The sequence below is a fragment of the Canis aureus genome, chromosome 6, assembly GCF_053574225.1.
Source record: "Canis aureus isolate CA01 chromosome 6, VMU_Caureus_v.1.0, whole genome shotgun sequence".
NCBI lineage: Eukaryota > Metazoa > Chordata > Mammalia > Carnivora > Canidae > Canis > Canis aureus.
The window spans coordinates 30423934-30430181 of NC_135616.1; the positions used below are offsets into that span (position 1 = coordinate 30423934).

Genomic DNA, 6248 nt, shown 5'->3' on the forward strand with positions numbered 1-6248 from the left:
TCTGCCTAGAAGTAAAAACTGGACTCTTTCCTAAGTAAGAGAGAATTCTTCCTGCTTGGCTACCTTTGAGCTGAGACATCAGAATATTTTTTTTTTCCTTTTGACTTGAACTGATACCCTGGCTGTTTCTAAATTTCAAGCCTCATGGTCTTCAGACTAGAACTACACCACTGGCTCTCTGGCTTCTCAGATCTTTGTACTCGAACTAGTACTACACAATCGCTTCTCCTAAGTCTTCAATTTGCCAACTCACCCTGGAGATGGTGGGACTTACTGGCCTCCATAACGACATGAAATAGTTCCTTATAATAAACCTCTCTGTAGATAGATGGATGATAGATAGATGATAGATAGATAGATAGATAGATAGATAGATAGATAGATAGATAGACTATTGGTTCTGTTTCTCTGGATAGACTCTGGTTCTGTTTCTCTAACATATACATATACATATGTATATGTATATGTATATGTACATATGTATATGTTAGAGAGGAGGAGATTTAATGGGAAGAGAAGGAAAATGGTTTAAAATAAAAGGATGGTGTACTTTTTTCTTTTTAGAACAAAAGATGCCATGCCATGATGCATGCTCTACAGGTAATCCCAGAGTGCTGTGCAGAGCAGAGTTCTGTGGAGGCTCATGATGAATTTATTGCCCACAGAGCAACCACTTCACTGGACCTTAACAAGCAAAATATTTAATTTATCTGCATGTCAAATCAGTATCTCAGCTTTTCTTGTACTTTGAAGGCTTTTCTTTTTTTTTCTCTTAAATTTGAATGGGAAGAAAGCAAGAATTTTTTTCCTTCTATCACATCAAAATGATTTTGTAAGTTTATGGAACCAGAGGAGATGCACTTTAAATATATAATTGTTTAAATATTCTGTTTTACTTTCTGCAACATGATACACTAGTAAATATAAGGAATCATGCATCAGAAAGGGCGAGGTTCAAGTTCCAGTTCCTTCTCTTTGAAGTTGCAGGAGTACAGCTAAATCTCTTATCCTATCTGGGTTTTCATTTCTTCTTTTGTTAAGTATAGAAAATACTACCTGTTTTCCTTTTTGGAAAGTAAAAAGTAAATAAGATAATATGTAAGAAAATATATGTACTATGTGTCTAATAATTAGTGAGATATATTTTAATACCAAAAAAGGAAGGAAAAAAAAGAAAAAGAAAAAGAAAAAAAAGGATTGGAAAATAACTTTGCCAAGAGGAAAGCAACAGTTTTGTCTGCACACACACACACAAAAAGATGACTATCCTTCATCTCAAATCTTTAATGCTATATTTTCTTTCATATATGAGTCTATGCATAATTACAATTAGACCTAAGATTTGTGTCTACAGGCATGTCGGTATCTATGTTACAGATTTACACAAGCAGATTGAACTGCTTGCTTTCCTTTTCTGAGCTTAGCTGGAATGGTTCCAGAATGAAAGGGATATTGATTAATCCCTCAAACCCCCTACAGGCCTGAACATCAATGGGATTATCTCAAAAAGCCTAAAAAAGAGACAGAAGGATCACAGAATGTTAGAGTTAGAAGGGATCATCAAATCCAACCTTTCCCTACCCCTGTTTTTCGAACTCCCCAGATAAAGAGAGAAGTTTTGAATGAACTGCCAAAGTTCATTTGAGTCAGTGGAAGCACAGGTGTAATACTTTGGCTTCTTAACTGTCCACCCTATTGTTTCACTTTTCCTCACACCACACTGCTCTGATTTAGGTGTTCATGTCTTTAACGGGAGATTCCAGACCTTTTGCATGTGGTATCCTTGACTCCCTTTTGGAACAGTTGGCTTTTTGCATGTGGGATTTGTTTTTTTTTTTTTTTTTTTTTTTTTGGTCTGGAGTTTAACAACTATTTGGAGAGAAGGTACAAAAATTGTGTTTTTTCCCCTGAAAAGAGGTGATGATTAGAAATAGGGATATGTAAAAATATAATTTTTTAAAAAATTTTCTGAGAACACTTCCCTTGGGAAGGGAACTCTCTAGGCCACTTATTAGGGCAATAGGGAATTGTTTCTACCAACAAGTACTTGGATTTTCTTTTTCCACAATTTAAGGGTCTGGTCTCTGTAGAGTCAAAACATCCACTGTAAATTAAGCTGTTTGGGGCAGTGCTGAGAACAGGTGTTTCAAGTATCACTGAATCACACGCTGATCTTAAGAATAGAAATGCTTCCGTTCTTAATTCCTAGATCCCTTCTTAAAGCTTAGGAAAAGGAATAATAGAAGAAAAAAGCATGACTTGCTTTTTTTTAAGATTTTTTTTTTTTAACAGCAGTTTTAGGTTCACAGCAAAACTGAGAGAAAGGTACAGAGCTATTTCTTATACACTTGCATAAACTGCCCAATTATCAGCATCTGCCACCAGAGTGCTGCATTAGTTACAACTGATGAACCTACTGTTCACATATCGTTACCACTCAAAGATCATAGTTTACATTAAGGTTCACTCTTGGTGTTATACATTCCATGGTTTTCTTTCTTGTTTTTTTTTTTTTTTTGACAAATGCATAATGATGTGTATCTACCATTATGATATCAGACAGAGTAGTTTCACTGCCCTAAATATCCTCCACCTATTCATCCCTCCCTCTCCTATAACCTCTGGCCACCACCAATCTTTTACCTGTCTCCATAGTTTTGCCTTTCCCAGAATGTCATATTAGAATGATATATAGTCTGTAGCCTTTTCCAATTGGCTTCTTTCACTTAGTAATATGCACGTACGTTTCCTCCATGCCTTTTCCTGGAGTGATAGCTCATTTCTTTTTAGTATAGAATAATATTTTATTGTCGGGATGTATCATAGTTTGTTTACACATTCATCTATTGAAGGACATCTTGGTTGTTTCCAAGTTTTGGCAATTATGAATAAAGCTTCTATAAACATCCATGTGAAGGTTTTTGTGTGGACATAAGTTATCAACTCCTCTGGGTAAATACCAAAGAGCATGATTGTTGGATCATATGGTAAGAGTTATGTTTAGTTTTATAAGAAAGTGCAAAATTGTCTTCCAACATGGCTGTACTATTTTGCATTTCTATCAGCAATCAACGAGAGTTCCTGTTAGTCCACAGCCTCACTAGCATTTGGTGTTGTCACTGTTCTGGATTTTGGCCATTTTAACAGGTGTATAGTGATATCTTGTTGTTTTAATTTGAATTTTCCTAGTGACATATGATGTAGAGCATCTTTTTACATGCCTATTGGCCATCTGTATATGTTCTTTGGTGAGATATCTGATAAGGTCTTTGACTTATTTTTCATGTGGTTGTTTGCTTTCTTATTGACTTTTAATAATTCTGTATTTATTTTGAATGTCAGTCCTTTATCTTGTATGTGTCTTTTGTAAATACATTTTTCCCAATCTGTGGCTTGTCTTCTCAATCTCTTGGCAGTATCTTTTGCAGAACAGAACTTTCTTAATTTTAGTGAAGTCTAACTTATCAATTCTTTTTCTCATAGATTGTGTGTTTGGCATCATATCTAAAAGTCATTATTATAATGACATATAGATTTTCTTCTGTGTTACCTTCTATTATCTTATAAAACTAAGTTTTAGAGTTTTACATTTTACGTTACCTCTGTGATTTATTTTGAGTTAATTTTTGTAAAGAATGTGAGGTCTGTGTTTAGATTTATTTATATCTTTGCATGTGGATATCCAGTTGTTCCAGCACTGTCTGTTAAATGGGACTTCTTACCCAAATATTTTTGAGAGGGAAAAAAAAACCCACAAACATTTCAATTGGCCCTGGGTAAAAGTATAAAGTTCACTTCCAGTGTCCTATCACTTTTTCTTTGTATACTGTTTCCCCTAATTATGCAATTTGCCTGAATTCTCAGATTCTTGTGCTTTCTCAGGTCTTCTTTAGAGAGCAGGAAAAGGCTATTTCTCCCAAGGCATTCAGGAACTCAGATTATTGCTCTTTTAGCATTGTTTTTACCTTAAGGATATTTGAGAAAGATGACATCATTTCCTTAAAAGAGATACATTTCTCCTGATTGCATTTTCAGTGGGACCCATCAGGCTCTGCAGGCACTTAGGATAGCATGGTGGTGAGACTTTGAATTCTGATAATGAAGCAAGAAAATATATTTTTTTAAACTTTGGTTTCAGTGTCACTCTTTTTGCCATATATTCTTATTTAAAGGTTCATTGCCCAGAGGAAAACTGTACATTGTCTGGACTGGGTGCAATTTTCTGAAATTTTGAGTATTTGCTGAGCCTCGCTAGAATCTTGTGAATAACCTTGAGTTCAGAACTACATTCCCCATTAACATCACCACTAATAACACTCACATACACAATGTTAGGCAAATATGTTAAAGAAGATGTAAGAAGTAGCCTGTTCATTTTTGATCCTGGCACTTATTAGGCTAGTACCCAAAACTGTGAGTCTGGATACCACTACTTGGCTCTCCCCAGTTGTTGCTTTTCTTCTCTTGACCGTGGCTCCTGTGGTCTATGCTATTTCTTAACTCCTTTCTTCAATGAGAACTATGTAAGATCTGAGTTCTCATTCCTCAATCTGTGATCCAAAACTCGCTACCCTTTGTTTTTAAGGTAGACATCAAACAGCGTAACATCTTGGTTAATGTCAGCTGGCAAACAGCTCTTGATTGTTTGCAATAACTGCTCTCAGAAGTTGTTTTATTCAGTTAAATATTCTGGTGCCTTGAGATTAATTTTGGCTTGCTTAGCAGAATATACTAAATCCTACCTACATACCGTACTTAAGTGAATCTTTTTCTATCATCTCCGCCACCTCTTCCGCACACTTTTACATTTCTGCCATCACAACTGCAATGTCTCTCCAGTGTTGTGGTCCCACATAGCATTTTCTGTATGAGACTCTTAATAGGTATGGGGAGGAATTATGGATTCATTTTCAACTTTGCAGTCATCTTTGAACAGTTCCTCCTAAATTTTCATGCAATATAGGACCAAGATAAAGACTCTGGTGCAAGAGTAGAAGAAAAATTGCAAATAGGAACAACGCCAATTTCCTTTGCAGAATGCCAGCCCTGCCATAAACATAGACACTGAGCTATTTTCTACTGGAGCCAAGTTTATTTCCTACTCACACCTTAAGGGGATATTAGACAACTGAAGTAATGCCTATAATGTTTGCCTCATGTTCTGACAGTCCTGATATTCATTCTTCCTAAATACTCCCACTTCCAACAATTTCATCCCATTTCCTTTGGAGCTAACTTTGTTTACTGCCTCATGACTTCAGACCTCATCAACACCCTCAAGACTTGTTTTTCTATCTCCAATGCTCTGGGCTTAACTATGTGTTTTCCTGCTACCATGTTTACTATCCTAAAGCACAGATTTTTCAGCTCAGTTCCTAGTTCAGTTGCCCAGGGAAGGACCTATGTAGTCTTGAGTCAGTGGCACACACAAGTGCTATCATCTCCATCTTTTCTCATGTTCTCTTTCCATGTGAATTACCTGTACCAGGCAGGTTTATGGGTCTGCTGCCCCATCACAGAATTCCTGGTGGATCTCAGGCTTTGTATGTAACCCATATTCATATCAGTCTTATCTGTCTGAAAAGTTCTACACTTTTTACTACATAGATCTAATGCATTATCCAAGTCTTAATTCAAATTTTCAGTTTTTATTTCTTTATAAAGACTTCCTTAGCAATCTGAAAGAATTTCCCTCCTCTTATCTTCAACCACATTTATTACTTGCATTAATCATGTTGGCACAACTTAATCATTAGTGATTCTGGTTATTTTTTCATATGCATCTCTTTTGTTTACCCAGCTGTAGGGTAAGTCCACAAAGCAATCAAAGTAAGCTCCCTGCAAGACATATCTGATTATATCATTCCCTTGTCTAAAACTTTCCAGTAGCCCCCCTTTGCAGTGAGGATAAAGCCCAAATGCTTCCTAGTGAAGAAACAGTCACATGTTTTACCTCCTGTCTTAGTCCCAGAGCCTGTAAAGGTGAACCCACTGGGGCTGGCTGGGGGAAAGGAGGAAGCTTGCTCCAGAAGGAACTGTCTGAGGGATGATAAGGGATTTCTAAATATGGGAAAGGGGAATAAGTCATTTGGTGAAGTCAACTGTACATACTTCTTTGTAGGTCTAAAGAAAGAACAAAGCTTTTATATAACAGGAATCCAGTTCTTCAGGGATACCAAAAGGAAATTTTTTTAAAGGTTTTTATTTATTTATTCATGAGAGACACAGAGGCGGGGCGCAGAGACAGG

The 6248-nt window shown here is 36.3% G+C and overlaps 1 non-coding gene across 1 annotated transcript; it reads left to right on the forward strand.

Annotated features, from left to right (window-relative positions):
- Positions 1–5923: 5923 nt before the first annotated feature.
- On the forward strand, positions 5924–6048 carry LOC144316597 (small nucleolar RNA SNORD22). Its single transcript, XR_013382539.1, has one exon. It is a non-coding gene; the product is annotated as a small nucleolar RNA SNORD22 (small nucleolar RNA).
- Positions 6049–6248: the final 200 nt, after the last annotated feature.